The sequence below is a fragment of the Microcebus murinus genome, chromosome 13 (assembly GCF_040939455.1).
Source record: "Microcebus murinus isolate Inina chromosome 13, M.murinus_Inina_mat1.0, whole genome shotgun sequence".
Lineage (NCBI taxonomy): Eukaryota > Metazoa > Chordata > Mammalia > Primates > Cheirogaleidae > Microcebus > Microcebus murinus.
This window is the reverse complement of record NC_134116.1, coordinates 14,995,827-15,016,465: the sequence shown is the minus strand read 5'-3', so window position 1 is coordinate 15,016,465 and position 20,639 is coordinate 14,995,827. Positions and strand designations below refer to the sequence as shown.

The 20,639-nt window shown below is 35.4% G+C and overlaps 1 long non-coding RNA gene across 1 annotated transcript; it reads left to right on the top strand.

The window, feature by feature from the left end:
- The first annotated feature begins 528 nt into the window (after positions 1 to 528).
- LOC105864282 (uncharacterized) lies at positions 529 to 16,605 on the top strand. The gene is made up of 3 exons (XR_001150940.3): positions 529 to 632; positions 13,207 to 13,344; positions 16,428 to 16,605. It is a non-coding gene; the product is annotated as an uncharacterized LOC105864282 (long non-coding RNA).
- The last annotated feature ends 4,034 nt before the right edge of the window (positions 16,606 to 20,639 follow it).

The following is a 20,639-nucleotide window of genomic DNA, read 5'->3' as shown; positions in this document are numbered from 1 at the left end:
GATAAGGAAAGCAACAAGCGATGCTGATGTGGTACTCAGTCAGGAAGTACACTTTTTGTGGTATTGATTTGGGACACATGTTACCCATTATAACACAAAATTAGGGAACAAGATGTCTCCTTTTGCAAGGTAACACAGGATAGTCTTGGTTCCTGATGTCTGTCTTTTCATCATTTAGAGATGGCTTCAAAAGAAATAGCAGAGGTAGCCCCAAGATGACTTTGCTGTGGATCATTTTCATGGTACCCTCTAGGAAGTTCTAGTACCCTCTAGTACCCTTTAGTCATTGTTAAGGATGGGCTGTGGTTGTGAGCTAATTTTTAATCTGAAGGGTGGTGGTCTGTGCCACATGGAATCCATGACAGTCTCTGAGCTTCGACACACAAGCCCCCTAAACTCCAAGCCTTGGATCCACATAGTGCATGTTGTCAGCTTTAATCTCCCAGGTCATAGAGGCTACATCACATTGTGAGGTAACAATAGCTAATATTTATTGAGTATTCACTACATGTCAGGCACTCTGCTGAGTATAAGTTGATACTTCACAGTAACTACAAAATGGAAGGCTACTTTACAACTGCAGAGACTGAATGTCAAAGAGGTCGGAGGATTTACCCACAGAATCTCAGCCAGTAAGTGGCAAGGCCAGAATCTCATGCAGGTGCTCTCACTCTGCAGCTCTTACTCCCTTTATGCTATCCTGCTGTGACTCTTTGAGCCATAAGTTTTCTGAGTCTGGGAAGCAGATGGAGGATGCAAGCTGGCTTAAAACTTTTGAGTAACATTGCAAAAAAGCTGCAGAATGAAGGAGATGAAGAAATGGAGTGGGCAGGACGTGGTGGAAGATTTCTTCTGTGGCCGAAGGAATCCACAATTGGAAGGGGCTCTGGAGAATAAGAGCGGAGCTAAAAAGGATCATTTAATTGTAAGAGCTACATGGATTTAGGAAACACTGTACAGGGGAACCAATACTAAAATTGGAAAAGCCACAGTAGAATTTCTATGTATTCTCAGGGTTGGAGAACAAAAATGTTTGGTTCGCATTTTCACCCTTTTAATCTTCAAAATTGGGTGTGATTACTATTCTTACCTTTTTAAAAATTTAGGGTATAACATGCACACAGAAAAGTGTATGATCTTAAATGTACACAATGACTTTTTTACATGTGTTTATATTTGGCCATCCACTATACACATAATAACAGGACATCTGCAGTACCCCATAGACTTCTTTGTATACCTTTCTAGTAAATTTACTCCCACAGGAAACTATTCTTCTGATTTCCTTTAACCATGGATTACATTTGCTTGAGATTCATGCAAATGAAATCATAAATGTCATCTTCGTGTATGGCATCTTTTGCTCAACATTATAGCCATGAGAACCATCCATATTGTTACATGTAGCACTGGGTCATTTTTTTTACTACAATCTATTCTGTCGTTGAATATACTATAATTTGTTTGCCTACTCTATTATTAATAAGCTTCAGGGTAGTTTTCATATCAGGATTATTCATGTCTGGGTGGACATAATAACTCATTTTCTTTGAGTAGATACCTAGTTTATAGGTTAGCCATATATTCAGCTTTAATAAAAATCACCAGTGTTTAAAAATGACTGTGAAAATTTACACTCCTACCAGCAGCATAAGAAAGTTACAATTTCTCTACACTGTCACCAACACTTGCATTTTCTCCATTTTTGTTTTAGTCATTCTGTTATACTGTACCTCATTGTGGTTTTATTTTGTATCTCTCTGATGAGTGATCATGTTTATCACTTTTTGATATGCTTATTAGCCATTTGGATATTTTCTTTTGTAAGATGTCTTTTCCAATCATTTGACTATCTTTTTCATTAAGTTGTCTGCTTTTTCCCATTGATGTGTGGGAGTCCTTAATGTTATGGGTATACAATTTTTGTTGTGTATATATATTGCAAATACTTCTCTCAGCCTGCAACTTGTCTTTTCACTTTCCTAAAATTATATTTTAATCACTAGAGTTCTTAATTTTTAATGAAGTGCTATATTTCAAACTTTAATTTTATTGTATTAGGTTATACTGGCTTCATAATATAGATTAGAAAGTGAGCTCTCTTCTTTCCTCTCTGGAAGCATTTGTGTAAGATTGATACTTCTTTTTTAAATTCTTGGAAAAAATTCACCAACAAAGCCATATGAACCAGTAATTTCCTTTGTGGAAAGACTTCAATTACAGATTCAATGACTTTATCAGATATAGAATATTTCAGATTTTCCATTTCTTTCTATTTTCCATTTCAGTTTTGTTAAGTTTGTTTTTCAAGGGATTTTCCATGTTATTTAAATGAATTGGCATAAAGTTTTTAAAACATTCTCTTAAGGTTTTATTGTCTGTAGGATCTGTAATGATGCCTCCTTTTTATTTCTAATAATGTCACTCAAGTTTTATCTTTTAAAAAAACACTCTTTTTTACTAGAGATTCGTTAATTTTATTAATCTCTTTTTTTAAAAACTAAGTTTTGATTTTGTTAGCTGTTTCTATTGTTGGTCTGTTTTTTATTTTCATTGATTTCTTCCCTTATCTCCATTTACTTTCTTTAGGATTTGATTTAATGTTCTTTTGCTAGCTTCCTGAGAAAGAAGCTTAGATTACTAATTTTCAACCTTTTGACTTTTCTAATATATGCATTTATGGCCATAAATTCCTCTTTAAGGATTGCTTTGGCTACATCCTATAGGTTTTGTTGTCACTTGTTTTATTCAGTTAAAAATATTTTCTAATTTATCCTGTGATTTCCTCTTTGGCTCATTGTTCATTAGTTAATTGTCAAGTATATGAAGATTTTCCATTCATATCCTGGTGCTGATTTTTAGTTTAATCCTACTGTGGTCAGTGAAAAACCTTTGTATAATATAACTGAATCCTTTGAAATATGTTGAGAGTGACTTTTTGGCCCAGAATATGTTCTATTGTGGTAAATGTTTTATGAACACTTGAAAAAATAGTGTATTCTGAAATAGTTGAATGAAGTGATCTCTGAATGTCAATTAGATTTTAATCTTTTAATACTGTCATAAAAAGCACCTATACATCAAATAAAAATATGATGTAAACTACATATGTAATTTTAAAATCTTAGTTTTATAAATCTTTAAAATAATTTCACCTTTATTTTAAGAGGTAAAATAAAAATGTGAAATTTATTTTAATAATATATTTTATTTGAGCCAATATATCTATAATATTATCATTTCAATATTTGATAAATATTGTTATTAATGATAAATTTTATATTTTGTACTAAGTTCTCACAATGACTTGTATTTTATACATGTTATATTTGAAAATGCTAAATTTTATCTAAATTATTTAATTTATATTGATTGCATAAAATTTACAGGTGAAATAATATCTTCATATACCAAAGATATTCAAAATATACTTTAAATTTTTCCAGTAACTGAATTGACTATCAAGGAATCATTTTCCTTTAATATTCTCATCCACATTGACAAAACTGGTTACAGTTTTCTTCTATAAGAATTCATATGATTTTGAAGCAAAATCATATCAGTTTCAAAATTATGCCTTTCCAAGTTAACTACATTCACTAAATCTTTTGTTAATACAGTATCATTATTTTATTCAAAAGAGTATTATGTACATTTTTGGATGATTCTAAGAGCATTCCTTTTGTTTTAAAAAAAATATTGAATTGGACTTAAAAGTGCAGTAAATCTGTGTAAAATTTTTCCATGATTCAACCAATGAGCATTTAGAAGTATACAATATCACTAAATTAAATGTCTTCTGTTTCTTTTAACTGTTATACAAACTGGAAATAGATGAGTCATAACATTTTCACATATGTACTAAATGATTTTAGTAATCATCTCCATGACACTTTTCATAGTCTGCTTCAAAACTGAAGCACAGATATTTTCAAATATGTATCATGCAGTAGAATGAAGCAATTATAGAAACTCAGGCTACTGTTTCAAAGTGTCAGTAAATTTTTATGTTTGACCTAACATAGCTGGAATATTGTCTATTGTAATAGAACTAATTTTTCATATCTACCTGAAATCCTTCTTTGAAAAATATAAAACATTCCAAAATATTAATGATATAAGTTTGAATTTTTAGAATGCAAACTGATAATTCTTTTAAAAATTTGAATCTTTTGTGACAAGAAATTTCATCAGTGTTTTATATTATACAACTTGCCAGTCATGGTGGCTTACAGCTGTAATCCCAGCACTTAAGGAGGCCCAGGTGGAAGGATCTCTTGAGGACAGGAGTTTTAGACCAGCCTGTGCAACATAGCAATACCCCATCTCTAGAAAAATTTATAAAAATTAGCCTGGCATGGTGACGTATGCCTGCAGTCCCACCTACTTGAGATGCTGACATAAGAGAATCTCTTGAGCACAAGAGTTCAAGGTTGCAGTGAGCTATGATCATGCCACTGCATTCTATCCCTGGTAACAGAGCAAGATCCCATATCAATAAATAAATAAATAAATAAATAAAAAGTAAATAAATAGATAAATAAAATATACAAATCATATGAAGCTTTAAAACACTTGAAATTTTTCAAATTTTGAATCAATTGATCATTGCTATTGTTATTAATAGAAACATCTTTTATTTTTCAGGCAATTTTTTGGTAGCTTAATTGTGAGCTTTAAGTTTTTTGTGAAATATCTTAAGTATTTTCCTTATAATTTTGTAACAAAATTTACATAACTGAAATAATAAATTTTTTGCCATCTCTTCATCAAAAAACAGTTTTGGTGTGTGTGCGTGTGTAAAATTCTAAGCTTCTTTATTGCTGGCCAACATTATAAGCTCAGATACTGTTAAAAATTATTTAAAATTCTTTTAGACATTTAATTCTAATTTCAAGTGATTCACCACTTTCCTTATATTGTAAGAAATTTATAACAGTTTAAATCCATTTACCTCCTTATCTTTTGTACTTACATTGACATATAGTTTAATTTTATATATGTTTTAAACTATACATTATAATCATAATCAATATTTATTTATAATACATTTATTTTGGGGAGTGCTGTTTGTTCTTTTCTGCACTGTTCTCCCAGATTTTCTTTGTCTAGAAAATGTCTTTATTTCACATTCATTTTTGAAAAATATTTTTGGCTAGGTATAGAACTCTAGGTCGAGGTTTTATTTTTCAACACTTTAAATATGTTGCTAATATTGTCTTAATTTACCTAGGATTTTTTTTTTCTTTTTTGACAAGTCAGCACTATTCTTACTGCTGTTCCCCTAAAGGTGATATGCCTTATTTTTTGTGACTGCTTTTGCATTTTTATCATTATGTTTTATATTCTGAAGTTTTAATATATGACAACGATTATTTTCTTTGCATTTATTTGACTTGGGCTTTTTGATTTCAAAGTTATGCCCTTGATCACAATCCCATGCGGCCAGACTTGGGCTTTTTGAACCTGTAAGTTGATGACTTTTACACTATTGAAAAATTCTCTTCAGTTTTCTTTTTTATAGTGCTTCTATCCCATCCATTTTTCCTCTTCTAGAAATCTGATTACATGTTCACTACTCCTTTTCACAATTTGCCATATGTTTTTAAAACTCTTTTCTGTATTTTATATCCTTTTTTCTCTCTGTGAGTCAGCATAGAAACTTTCTACTGACTGTCTTCCAGATCAAAATCTCTTTCTATTATTTCTATACTGTTATTAATCCCATCTGTGGACATTTTAAATAGTTATTTTATGTTTCAGTAAGAGAACTTCAGTTTTACTCTTTTTTTATAGGCTTCAGGTCTTTGTTGAAATTTTTTTATCCTCCGCTCCATTGAATATATTAATCAGTTATTTTAAAGTTCCTGTATGAAAACTCCATTAAGTGCATCACCCATGGGTCTATTTCTAAAGTCTGTTATTTTTCTTGGTTTCTAGTCAATTGTTCCTATTTTATATCATGCTTTGTATTTTTTTTTTATTTCGGCATATTATGGGGATACAGATTTTAAGGTTTCAATAAATGCCCATTTCCCCCCCTCTCCCCAAAAGTCTGAGTCTCCATCATGACCATCCCCTAGATGGTGCACATCTCACTCATTATGTATGTATATACCCGCCCCCCTCCCCCCTCCCACCTGCCCAATACCCTATTACTGTAGTACCTATGTGTCCACTTAGGTGCTACTCAGTTAATACCAGTTTGCTGGAGAATATATCTGGTGCTTGTTTTTCCATTTTGATTGGATGCTATATTGTATATGGAAACTTGAAGAAATTTTAATTGTTGTTATATTCATACAAAAAAAGGACCTTATTTTTATTCTGGCAAGCAGGTAGAATATCGCCAGATCATTTTAATCCTATCAAGGCTATGGTCCTTCTGAGGTCGCAACTAAGAGCCTGAGTTATTTTTCAACTCTCATAATTTGTGGAGCTTGAACTGCAATCTCTGCTTCCATAGCACCAAGCAGATACTGAAATCTATGCTAAGCTATTTAGCCTTCCAGTTGATGCATTCTGTCTGGTTTCTTGCAGTCTTATACTGTGTTTGAGTAATTCTGAAGTCATTCAAGACTAGGAAAGAATTTGGATGCAGATTTTATTGTTCCTTCCTCTGTGGCTTTCTCTGTAATTGTTGCCTTTCCATTTCTGGGTGCTCTACTACTTTGAAAGTAAATAAATATTTGGCTTTCAAATGGTTTCTCTGCACATTATGATGTTCAGGTGTCAACAAAGCAGCTACTTAAATAAAGTAGCTATTTCCAATTAATTTGCAAGGATAGGTCTTGAAGACAAACCATAGTGTTCAGATAACATGCCTCATTATATCCTTAATAAGTTATTTGTCATTCCTTAAAAACTCACTGCTAATAAATGAAAAAAATTAAATTCTTTGAGAGTATATTCTCAAGTATCACATCTCTCCAACCTATTGTATATCATCTTCTGTACATGAAGAATATTTATGTTAATCATAACAAAAGTCAGTATTGAATGGCATTTAACACAAAGCTGAGTATAACCCTGATCTGTAACTAATGTATTTGGGGATCAATAGTTCTATTTATTTTTTAAAATTTTGCAAATCTGTATCACACATGCCTGACGATTTTATCTCCAACATTTAGCTGGCCAATTGATTAGAATTTGGCAAGCCTCTGGGAGTGTTAGAAAATCTGTTTCTGAGTCTCTAGATTTCAGTTTTGTCTGCATGAAACCAACTGTATTAGTCTGCTTGGGCTACCATGGCAAAATATCTTAGACCAAGTGGCTTAAACAACAGAAATTTATTTTCTCACAGTTCTGGAGACTGGGAAGTCCAAGATCAAAGTTCCAGCCAATTTTGTTGCTGGTGAGGGTTCTCTTCCTGGCTTGGAGGGGAGCTCTCTGGTATTTCTTCTTATAAGGGCAGTAATCTCCTCATGAGGACCCCATCCTCATAACCTCATCTAATCCTACTTACTTCCCAAAGGCTCCACCTCCAAATGCCATGACATTGGGAATTAGGGCTTCAACAAATGAATTGGAGGAAGACACAGACATTCAGTCCGTAACACCAACCAATAGAAGTTTTAAAATTCAGACCACCTTTATTAATTCTCTCTGTCTCCCTCTCCCTCTAATATGTAACTTGTGTGAGCACACACATAAACACAGCTATTTGAACTTAATTTTTCCTAAGTTGACCATTTGTTTTTGTCATCTTAAAAAAAAAAAACACTAAGAGACATGGTGCTGCCTGCAGAAAGGGCTTTTGCAAATGTCTCCTTAAAACTCCTGGCTTTGGGGATAGAGGATGTGGTACAGGTTTGGACCACTTCCACAAAATGGGGCTGAGCAAAATCCTATGAGGTTTGGTCTTTAAATAGTTTTTCCAAGGCCAACAAATTATTTCTCTTACCTCTTCTCCACAAGCTCCATCCATAATGGAATTATAGAAAATGAAAGTTAATTAGCAAGTTGTTAGCAAAATTCTTCATTAACCCTTTGCACTCTTGAACATTGTATCTAATTTTGGGGGACAAAAATGAAGAAGTGTATTTTTATTTTAAGCTATTCTTCATAATAATTTATAAGCTCTTTTAATTTTCTTTCTATTATATCTATACTTTTTATTATCTTGCTGTCTGATGACTGTATTTTATTATTGTTACTATTATTATTATTACCATTTAAAGGTTTTATACTCAGAGAATATTGTGGTTTGAGAGACTTCCATTAGGGCTTGGTATATGGTTAAATTTTTTTAGTAAACTTCTTATTAAAATATAACAAACATTCAGAAAAAGTCACAAATTATAATCAAATTGCAATGAATTTTCCCAACCGGCACCTCAGTCAAGAAACAGAACATTAACTTCATTCAAAAATCCCCTCCTTTCCCCCCTTTAATCACTACCCACTGTCAAAGATAACCACTGTTCTGACTTCCACCATTTTATTAGTCTTGCCTTTTTCTCAAGTCAGTATACATGGACTAACTCGGTATACACTCTTTTACTGGCTGCTTCCTCACAGCATTGTTTTTGGGATTCCAACACATTGTTGTGTGAATCAATTTCTACACAGAAGGATTTTCTATATATAAGATCATGTAGTCTGTAAACAGGGACAGCTGAACTTCTCCCTTTCCTATTTGGATGACGTTTATTTCTTTTTCTTGCCTAATTGCTCTAGCTAGGTCTTCCAGTACTATGTTGAATCTCTTTTCTGTTTTTGCTACTGGCTTAAAAGCCATAGATTAAAATTTTATCATTTTGTAGTTACATTTTTATTATAATTAAATGTAATTATCATTATATTTTTATTATAATTTATAATATATGCTTGTATCACATATAATATATAATACATTATATATTTATATTATATTATATATATAATATATACTTGTACCACTTGTATCATTCAGGATATCAGATTTTAACTTAGCTATTTGAGGAGATTTTAATAAAGGTATTTATGTGGGTAACAGCATGTGGATAAACCATGGAGTATAGTGCTGGAATCCAGAAGAGGTATAGCAGAATTATGACCAGCCTCCAGACCTGCCTGGAGCTGTAGAGGCAGAAAGGGTGCTGGAATCTGAACAAAACTGGAGACAGAGAGCTGCATACCCTGACCTCACCCTTCTACCTCCCTCTGGTCTTTTGATGGCACACCACCCAGAAGTCAGAAGGGAAAAATTGGATCTAGAGAGGCAAACAGAAGATAGATACCCAGTATAATCTTTAATTTGAAGTTTTTCTAACAGATTTCATAGTCATTTGCTATTTCTCTCCACCTTCTTATTACAGCAAGGATCTCAACAGTTTCATGACTCATTGGAAAATGCCCTCCTCTCCCCAATATTGTGACTTTTTAAAAGAATTTTCAGCTAAACAAAAATTTGTGGTTATTTGAATGGTCAGTAGTTACTTGCTGGCATACTTGATCGATTTCTGTGTTTAGCTTTGTTTTCTGTTTCTCACATCTCTTCCTCTGGTACTCTCTAATAATTCTTTCAGTGAATGACAATGGTTGGATAATCCTCTTGGTATTTTCTTTGTCTCACTCTTGAATGTTAGTTTGACTAGCTATAAAACTTTAGGTTGATACTTTTTATCTTATTTTGACTATTATTCCATTGTTTATTTAGCCTGTGTTCTCACTGATGAGAATTCTCCTCACACTCTGTCTCTTTCCTTTGCAGGAAATCTGTTTTTACTCTCTGGTTACTCTTAAGATTTTTCACTTTTTATTTAGTGATCTGCATAGTTTCACTATGGTGTGCCTATGGATGAATTTATCTTTATCGAGCCTGTATCCTCTTCTGTGTGCACTCTTCTGCAATTTCAAAATTCTCAGTTATTATCTTTTCAGATGTTTATTCTTAGCCATTATCTCCATTCTCTTTCATTAAAAATTCTAAATCATAAATATCAATGCCTTCTTGCTTTATGCTTTGAGGTCATGATTATTGTGTTCAAGTTATGTTATTGTTTCTCTAAAGTCTTTGTCACATTGTTCCATCATGTAAATTTAATAGGGAGTGAATTCATATTCTGATTGATGATTTTGGTAGTAGTCTTTCTTAGTATGCAACTTATATATGTGTTGGAATTTTGGCTTTAAAGAATTGAGCATGACATTGTTTGTTTATGTTTCTTTCTTCCTTCTCTGTTTTCCCCATTTCCTCCCACCCTGTCTAGTGGTTCCCTCCCTCTAGCATCCTCCAAGACCACAGTCTAAAATGGAACTGATGGCATTGCTAGTGCTCACAACATGTAGTGATCCTCAAGATAATGTACATTAAAGCCCCAAGGCAATACCTCGCCATGAGGATTTGTCTTTATATTTTCCCTTTCTTAGGCTTACAACTGCCTAAGTCTCAGGTGATAGCAGCACAGTGTGCTGCAGAGTCTTTTGACAACATTAGGAGTCCCATCCTGGCTCCTGGCTGTCAGGCCCTGTCTCTCCTTAAGAACCAAACTCCCAGCTGCCTCTGCCCAACCTGAGCCTCACTGTGACTTCAGCCTTCACCTCTGCTGGTAGTTTCTTTTCTACTTCCAGTCCCTGAAAAGATCAACCTTGCTTTTTCATCTTAGCTATGTAATTTTAGTTTCTAGTTTTTGTATTACATCCATCACTACCATGTGATATTGGGACAGATAGGGTCATGTAAGACATAATTTACCATGCCATAGGTATTAACCATCTAAATTTAACCATCCAAACTTCACCAACCTTTAGTTGTGTTTGTCAACAAAGATTAAATGGAAGAAGCAGTAAGAAATATGCATCTATTTTGTCTGACCAATATGGAAACTATCAGCTCTAATGTGTCTACTAACTACTTTCAGTAATTGCTATAACTTAATAAACCCGTCTACCTAAAGTTCTAGCATTCATATGTTGGCCAACTGCAGAGTAACCATTGCCACTAGCAGCTTCACATGGCCTGAATTTTTTAGTCAAGACTTTTTTTTTTTTGCTTGTAAGTGATAGAAGCACAACTCTAATTATTGCCTATATTAAGTTCAAGAAGAGCAAAAATTTTATTGATTATCAAGGTTTAAATGAAAAGAGGTTGTGTGCCTATTATCTCCATATCTCTCAGCGTGTCCGCTGTATTCTGTCAGAGCAGCTTGCTCCACAAAGTTGGGAAAAATAGCTTCTGGAAGCTTCTAGGTCTTGCATCTCACAGCTTTACCAATAGAGAAGGCTTGAGACTTGTTCTTTAGATTCAAGGTTAGAAATTCCAGGAAAATGCTTTGCTTGATTCAGTTTAGGTCAGTTGACCATTCCTGGGCAAATTCAAAGTGGCCATGGGTATAGAGTATATATTAGTAATAATATGGCAACACTCATTCAAACCACATGGATAGAATAGGAAGGGGGTTCATAAAGAAGAGAATACTGGTCTTGGCAGGCAAAAATAAAATAGATTTCCATCGTGGCTTTCAAATAAACATAAAAATAAATTGCATATGAAACAAAGATTATATCAGTAATTGTTTGACTCAGGAAAGAGATATCACTCTGGGTGAATTAAGAATTTAATATAGGCAATTAAATGCTTACAAAGTCATTGGAACAGATGGAGGAACTAACATGGAGCTGACATTGAACCATTGACTTCAGAGACAAATGGAACAAGGGACTACAGAAGTAGTAGGCAATCTAGGCTAAAACTTAGACTATTTTTGCATGATAATAGCTAGTGAGTCATTTCTTTTAGATAATACATAGATTAATAAAGTGTTATCAGAAACTTCCTATTTTCTTTCAAAAAAATTAAGAGGAAATGGATATAGTTAGGAACTTACTAAGATAAACATTATATTGAGTAGTGTGTAGAATATTCTCAGTGACCTCTTGAAATTTCAGAGTTATATTTTGCATGTTCATTACATTTGTATGACTTAGAATCCTGTTCCCCCAAAATAAGATCAATCATTTCCATTTCTTTTATTTGTGTTCCGTGTTTTTCTGTGAATTACTTCTGCCTTGTCTTTTCCCCTTTGTATTTAAAGTCTACTTATTACAAGATACTTGGAAGAATATAGAACAATAAAATTAAGTATAAAATCAACCAAGTCTCAATTGGATCAATGTGACTAAGCCTCAAATTTGAGTTTTCAGACAGCCAGAGGAAAAAAGAAAACATGACAGATTAGAAAAGTCTTGTCACAGTAAATAATGAAGCCTATGAGGTCATCAAGAAAATCAAATGTAGTCAGTAGCTGAAAAACAGAGTGAATGCCTCCAAGAGAACCTGAAAATATAGAGAATAAAATTTTACTTCAGTGAGCAGTAATGTGAGATCAGCTAAGTCATTCCAATACTCCATCTGAAGACATCTTCCTTTTTTAAAAAACATTTTTAAAAATTTTTTACTTGATAAGATTATACATATTTATCATGTACAACATGTTGTATTGAAATGTGTATACATTGTAGAATCATCTTCCTTTTAATAAATAAAGAACAATATGTAAGGAATTGCTAAGTCAAAATTATTGAAAAGAATAGAGACTTAGGCCTACATTTGGTACCTCTTTTTTCCTGGGGGTGTTTGTCATGAGGAAGTAGCTGCTGAAGGACTGATACTTGTGACAGTATCCCAGAGATACAGGACAGTAGTCAGAGAGTCCCCAGCCAGCCAAGGGTTGGGTTTTGAAAGCCTTTACTCCAAGAAAAGTGCTGGCTGCAAAGACAACGTGACCAAACCAAGTTCAGATCAACTTGGTCAACAGATCATCTCAAGTCTTGGATCAAATTAAAGGACTCCTTTTTGCTAGTGCACCCAAAAGGAAAAAAAAAACAAAAAAAAACAAAAAAAACCACTGTCCAGAGGAAAGTAGTGTTATCTTTTCCCCAAAATACTTTTCAAATAATTTCATCACTTATGTCTTCAGTCAGGAAGCTATTATGACAGAGTTACTCAAAGATTTTCAGTACCTGTAGCAGGGGGCAGCCAGGAAGAACATGGAAAAGCAGAAATTAACTTCAAAATCTTCTTCTCAGACATTACACGCCTCACTTCCACTCGCATTTCATTGCCTAATGTAAATCTCATGACCACTCCCGAGCTTGATAGAGTTAGGAAATGCAGTTTCTCCTACCAAACACAAACTAGAACTGATCATTGGTAATACAATGACTTCTCAGCCCCTTCCCTACTGAAAGCCAAATATTTATTTCCCTCTCCCTTCTCAGTGCAGATCCCACTCCACCTCTCCCCAAGGAATACATCCAGAATTTCCATTCAACCACTACTTAGTCCAGGATCTCGGAGTAATACACAATATTCTCTGCATCAGATCTTGATCCGGAGACTCAGGAACTGGAGACAAGGTATCTGTCCTCCACACTCCCAAAGACAATGGGAAAGGATAATACACCCAAACACTCTTTTATCCTGAAAGAGCAAGTAACAATTTCAGAGTCCTGCTGAGTGTATGTGCTAGGGGACTCACGTCCTGGTAGGATGTACACTATTGTCTGGGAGCATCTTCCCAGGCCATGGTCTCTGCACCCAAAAATTCTGCTCAGCATTCTGAGAAGTCCTTCTGCTTTTCCATTATTATCCCAGACCACCACTTGAGACAGCAATGAAGAATATGCCCTCCTTGAGGGCTGAGTAGCTTTGTCAGCCGGCTTCCTCCTGGTAGAAATACAGGTGCCTATGCTGCTGATACTTGAAAAGCCGTCTTTTAGACAGCCACAGTCTTTTAGTCCCATTGGTGGCTCTGTGCACAACAAAACTCTCTCAAAGATGCGGACAGCGTATCACCTATTTTATTTTAATCACCTTTCTTGTTCCATGTCCCACACCCAAAATAAAAGCAGTTACCTTTTATCAGTTTACCACTTTAATGTAGTTTATCAGGCATTGGTGGGAGAGCCACCCACTTAGTCTCTGTGTCTCGAACCATTTTATCCAACTAAAAGAATTTACTGGGGAAACCTTAATCTATTCAGAAAGGTTAATGATCTGCATGACAACCATACTCTTTATTTGATCCTCATCTTAACACTGCATTTTAATTAACCAGTGACGTTCACTTCTGATTTTTTTACTTGAGATTTCTCTCTTTTTTTCTTAGTTAGACTAGCTAAGGCTTTGTCTGTTTTGTTTTGTTTTTCAAAAAACCAATTCATTTTCATTAATTTTTCTATAGTTTTTCTTGTCTGCATTTGATTTATACCCACTCCAATCCTTATTATTTCCTCCCTTCTGCTAACTCTGGTAGTCTGCTCTTCTTTTTCTAGTTCCTTGAGATGTAAAGTTAGGTTGTATTCAAAGAATTCTTTGATTTTATCTTTAATTGTTTGGGTTTGAGAGGCAGTTCTCTTTTCAATCCTATAGGTATAGTATCTATGGATTATCTCTATTATTTTCATTCTTGCTTGCAAATCAGCCAATTTTGTTCTGACATTATCTTTTTCAAGATGCCTGTACCTACTTCACAGATCAAGAAAAAAAACTACCCAGCCACTCCAGAAGGCCCCCAGAATGCCCAGTACCAACCACAGCTCTTTCCCTCCCAAATTAACTGCCCTCCTGGCTTTTACAGTATGCATGTCCTTGCATTGTTTCTGTATTGTTTTACCTTCATTTGCATCCTTAGATACTAGAGTTTGGCTTTCTCATTTCTTAAAATTGATAACTTTGACTTCCTTTTAGCCCACCTTTTTCCTTTTCTTCTAATTCTCTTATTTGAAGAACCTAATATTTTGACCTAAAGTTTTCCATAGTCTGGCTTTTGCTAATTGCATACTCATGCTTCAGTGCAACATACTCTTCTATATTTCCTGCAAATTGGCATGTGGGTCCAGAGTCTCAATTAGATTCATTTTGACCCCTTTGGCAAGGTTAGAGTAGGTGTGTTCATTTATTAGGAGGCACATTATGTCTTTCCATTTTTTGATGTTAGCAGCCTTTGAAGCTCAATGCCTAGATCCTTTAATTCATCAGAGTTTGCCAATCGTAATATATTAAGTCTGTCATTTTGTTTTCACTTATTAGCTATAATAACTTTATAAAAAGACATTTCCTTTCATCTGCTATTTGATTACCCAGGGGTAGAGGTTATATAGAATAGTCAGGATAAATGATTGGTATTCTCATGTTAGAGATAGAGAGATAGTCATTTTGAACTCATAGGGTCAAACATATTTGATAGGTTTTAGCCATTGCAACTTTGATCCTTATTGAAGCTCAAATTCCCCCACCCATGGCCAGTAAAAGCTTCTTTGAATTGGCTCTTGAGTTCCTCTGACAAGAACCTAGTAGTCTTTTATAGCTTTCTTGGTATCTGGTGTGTCAAAATGTTCTAGTCTCATTTCATACATTTCTGTTCCCAGTCAATTCTCCAAGAATCCCTTAAAAAAAAAAAAAAAAGGTGGGAATGGTCTTTAGGATCACAATGTGGATGCTGTGGATGATTATTGATACTGAGCTGATCATTGTTTCTCGACGTTTTCATGGATAGAGCTAGAAGTTACACACACATACATGCACATATAGATATATATTCCTTTTCCTCTTCCCAAACATGTCTTTCCAGCATGCTTGCATTGTCTCTACAAATATTCTTTTGTTCCTTATTTCCTTTCTTCTTATAGCATGGAACTTATCATACTTTTTTACTGCTTATTTTTATGTGAATTTCATTTACCTAATTTTAGAAGGAGAATTTTTTAGCCAGCTTTACTAACTTCTTTTCAGTCTCACAGAATTACCTCTTCTCTTATTTTCATGTAATTAAAAAAATACAGTACCTTGTTTTCTGGGGTTTCCTTGCTTGTTTTCCTCATCTACTATTATCTTGACCTTCTTTTTGCTTTGGGTTTTTTTTTTCTATATCCTAACCTTTGACTTGAATTTCCACTGTCAAGAAAATAATTCATACAAAGTATGATTTTTATAAGCAAAGATATGCATTGCAGTGCTATTTAACTAATAAAAATTGAAATGTTTTTGTTATATCTTAAAAGGGAAAATGGTCCATTTGTGTCCAAAACCAGAGGAATAATTGAATAACTCATTGTTGTTATTAAAGCCTTTCCTGGAAGAAATCTGGGATTATTTCTCCCTTTGTCAAATTTCAAGGATATGGCTCATCGAATCAAACAAGAAAACCGGCCACATTTATTTATAAACACAAATTAGTATTGCTGAATGGAAATTTAAGAGAAAAGAAATCCTTTATAATTCAATGATTAATGGTCTAGGTTACCTAGTACCTAGTTCTTCCTTATCTTCTACTATTGATATGGAAATAGTAGATCTTGAAATACTGGTTGCTATTCACCTTAACCTTTAACAAGTCAGACCCCAATTTCTTTACACCAACAGTTCAATAAGTGAAATTAAAGAATTAAGTTGACTTAATCTTATTAACATTTTTTTCCTTTCTACATATCTTCAATAGCTCCACTTTAATGAGCTCTCTAAAGAAGACTCCTCACATTTCTGGTACCAGACATCATTGACAATTGAACCTATCGTGACTGTGCCCCATCAGGAAAATATGGGCTCTGTCTTTCCCTTCCTGCAGCCTGGAGGGGAAGAGTGAAAAATAAGAATAAATTCTGACATACTAAGCAAGACATCACAAAAAATAGAATATTCACAAATAGTTTGTATAGATTATTTTATAAGCCCATATTGCCAATAAGAAAATAAAATTAAGAAGTACTAGTGGAAGTATATATTCAGCTGAGTTGTTAAAACAATAAATTTTTATAGCATGGCTTCGGAAAGAGAGGATGTAAAATAAAAACCCTTATTCATTCTTGGGAAGCCTTTTGCCACTCTTATCCTGGTACATGGATTTCCAGACATCTTTGTTCTCAGACATAAAGTGCTTAGACTATAAGGAAGTCAATGATTACTAAATCAAGTAGCCACATAATCCAAGTATATCTTACTGAGAGAAATGAGATCTGTAAAACATACCCATTTATACAGGAAATGGGGATTGAATCAAGATGGAGAGAAATGCGTTCTTAGTGTATGAAGATAGAACTCCATGATTATTCCCTGAACTTTTTTATTGAAATTGATGAGTTCACCAAATATTATCCCTGCCAAGAATATTTTCTTGTGTAATTGAAAGGAAGATTTGAGGTTGAAAAATGAAAGAAGTTATTTTCTAGAATCCATTTCTAGAAACATTTTTGGTAACCTGAAAGAAAAGTAGAAGATTGGACTTTTTGCTTCAAACTTAAGGCAGGGAATCATAGTTTCTCCAAGGAATCCAACAGAGCAAGCAAGATTCCACGTGTGTGTAGTTTAGTTCATACGGATCCATTGTGTTCAGTGCTGGGGTAAGACCTGTGACCAGCAAGCCCAGCATATCTTAACTGAGGTATTATAAGGTTGACCACTTTTGTGATGGAAAGGGTTGAAGGATTTCATAAATGAACTGTGAATTTAAGCCTTCAGGCTGGAGAAAAATCACATTATAAACCTAAATAAGAAGAGTGATTAGTTGACGTAGATATTAGAGATGTTCCATGGAATGATTCACAACATTAAAAAGGGTTTTATAATATCATTTCAATAAACTCCCCAAATTGGAAAAGTAGGAATGTTCTTTAGTAAAAAGATTATTAAATTTGGGAATTATTTGGACCAAGGATAGTAAGTTAGGTTCATCTGCTATGACAGACCAAATGAATTGGAAGTGAATGACTCGACAGTTCTCTGGGAAAAGTTTATGGAACTGTGTTCCAATCGGCTGGGAAAGAGTATTGCCGCATCCCTGCCATGGTGGGAGCAAGGAGTGGGAGCAGGTGAGTCTTGTGTCTGCCCTCTGTGCCCTTGGCCATGAAGATCAGCCAATCAAGAATGCAAACTGTTCTCTCTTGGAAGGTGACTGAAGCTTTTTAAGGCTCCCCATCCACAAGGGCTCTTTTGGGTTGCAGAAAGACATAATATAGGGAAGTGGGCTGAAGACCAGAATCGCAAAGTTTTCAGTTCACGTGTACCTCCTCTCCTTCCTGTCCCTGTGCCAAAGCATAATCTTAGAGGAAAATAATATTGTGTGTAGTTGGTACAGATGCTTCTCAATTTATGATGGGGTTATGCCCCAATAAGTACATTGTTGAAAATGCATTTAATACACCTAACCTACCAAACGTCATAGCTCAGCCTAGTCTGCCTGAAACATGCTCAGAACACTTACATTAGCCTACAATTGGGAAAAATCATCTCACACAAAGCCTATTTTTTAATAAAAATGTTTAATATCTCATGTAATTTATTGAATGCTATACTGAAAGTGAAAACCAGAATGGTTGTATGGGGCTGGAAATACAGTTTTCTACTGAATGTGTATCACTTCCGCACCATGGTAAAGTTGAAACATTGTATGTCCAGATGTTGTAAGTCAGGGACCATCTGTAATTAAGAGAATGGATTCCAGCTCTGAAGAAGGGAAATTCCAAGACTGATCCCTGGGGTGCACCATCAGTTAAAGATTGGATAGAGCACAAGATTCTAGGAAAAGAGCCTGAGGAAAAATTACCAATTGGGTAGAGGAAATCAGGGAGTGGTTTAAACCAAGCCAAGACAGAAGTGATGTAGAGAAATAAAGTGACAGTGGAAGGAAGTGTAAAGTTAGAAGAGTGACTCTAATGCCTTCAGATGGGAGGTAGAGATGATTGTTAATGTTTGTGCAGAAATGGTCCCAGTTGAAAGAGAAAGAAGTAAAGCAGGAAGTGGAGAACTAACCAGGGTTGTGAGGAAACTAAACGAAATGGGATCCAGAGCCCCAGTTGCACTTTTATAAAAATTATCTCCCTCTCTCTAGAGAGAAGGAGGATATAGGTTTAAATGCAGGAGGGTTTCTGGACTTGGACGTGAAAAGATGAAGAAATTTCCAGCTGATGGTTTCAATGTTTGAATGAAATAAGGGGCCAGGTTAAGAGCATGGATGAAAGTAGAGGAAAAAGGAATGAGAAATTTGTAGAGAAAGGAAAAGGTACAAAATAGTTAACTTAAAGAGTGAGAAAGAAGTGTACAAGACAAACCCAGGTGAGTTGTCAGGCAGGGTTGAATGGCCCCTTGGAGTTTTATATGATTTCTTTAAAAAGCAGCTGGGCTGCTGGGCTGCATTACTGTCCTTCTGCGACGTTCAGCTGTCTGTATGTGAGCACTGAACACGTGCTTGGATGGCTGAGTCATCACAGACCGGGATTTACCAGGCAGAAAAAAATGACCGAAGGAGGGAGAAGGTGGTTAAAAAAATTTAGTGATAAATTATTAAATTTCTGGTAATACAGGAGGTCAGTAGACAATAGCAGTAAAAGAGAGAAGAAAATGATTGTTTTGGATGGCATCTGTGTGTTCATCAGATCGGCTCTGCACTTGGCTCTGTGCCCGAGAAACTCCCCTATGGAGTAACTCAAGGGGCTTGTCCTCTGGTTTCTGGTGGGGCTCAGCCCATCAGGAGCCTCTCAGGAGACTGGAAGGAGGAAGGTCTGCACACTTATTCCCCAGGTTGCATCCAGTTGTGTCTCTTGGCTAAAGGTCATTATTTGCTCGAGGCAGTTGATTCTACATGAGTCTCTGGCTCTGAGTTTTGGTAACAGCTCTCTATTGCCTCTTTTGAGGTGACCACTGTTACAAGTTCCAGGTTCCAGCACTATTCCTTGTGGTTTCTCTCCATCCTACTTGTATCTTTGTAAATGCTCCCTTTTTAAAACCCTCTGTGAATTTTCCTACTTCGAGCGTGCCATCTGTTTCCTTGCTGGGACTCTGACTGATACCATGATAGAATCAGATGGTATGAGCATGGAATTGTGCCAAAAAAAAAAAAAAGCCTGATGGTCCAGAAGTGGTGATGAGAATTAAGGAGACACCTACCCCACCACCTGGCTCTGTAGTGTATGGTGCAGGAGAGGGAATTGAAGGGAAATGGAAATGGAATTGGAAATGCCTCCAATTGAAGGGCTGCAGAGGAAGCAGCATGCCGAGGGACAGAGGATTTCTATTAGAGGCCCTGGCTGGAAATAATGGCCAAAAAAGAAAAATATTTAAGGGTGGAGTGGAAGATGAGAGGAAAGGAAGGCAGGCTTTCAGATTTCTTAGAGCCTATAAGAATAGATCATAGAGCTATGCAATAAGACATACCCTATGGCCTTCTTAGAGACAAGGGAAGAATGACCCAGAAGGCCATGCAGAGATTACCAAGGACTCCTCCTCCTCAGTGTGAAAGGGCAGGGGCTTGGGAGCGTCCCCTCAGTTTCATCAGGTCCAATTGTGGCCTTGCAGATGGGGCTGCCAGAAGTCTGGGGGCACAGTCCCCACCTGACAGAGCTGAGGAGGCAGGACAGCAGCCCCAGTGAGTCCTGAAGGCGGGTCCACAGGCCCAGTGGGTCAGGACAGCAAAGCATCAGACCAAAGAGGATTATTCTCCATCTTGAGATGTAAAGGTTTTTGCCTTGCTAGGTTTTAGACTGGCTTGGGACCCAACACCACCCACTTCTTCACTGTTTCTCTTTTGGAATGGGAATGAATGTCTATCCTGTGCCTGCTCCACAGTTGTACTTTGGAAACACATAGCTTATCTAGGTTCACAGTTTCACAGCTGGAGATGAATTCTGCTTTAGGATGAATTGTTCCTCAAGTCTCATCT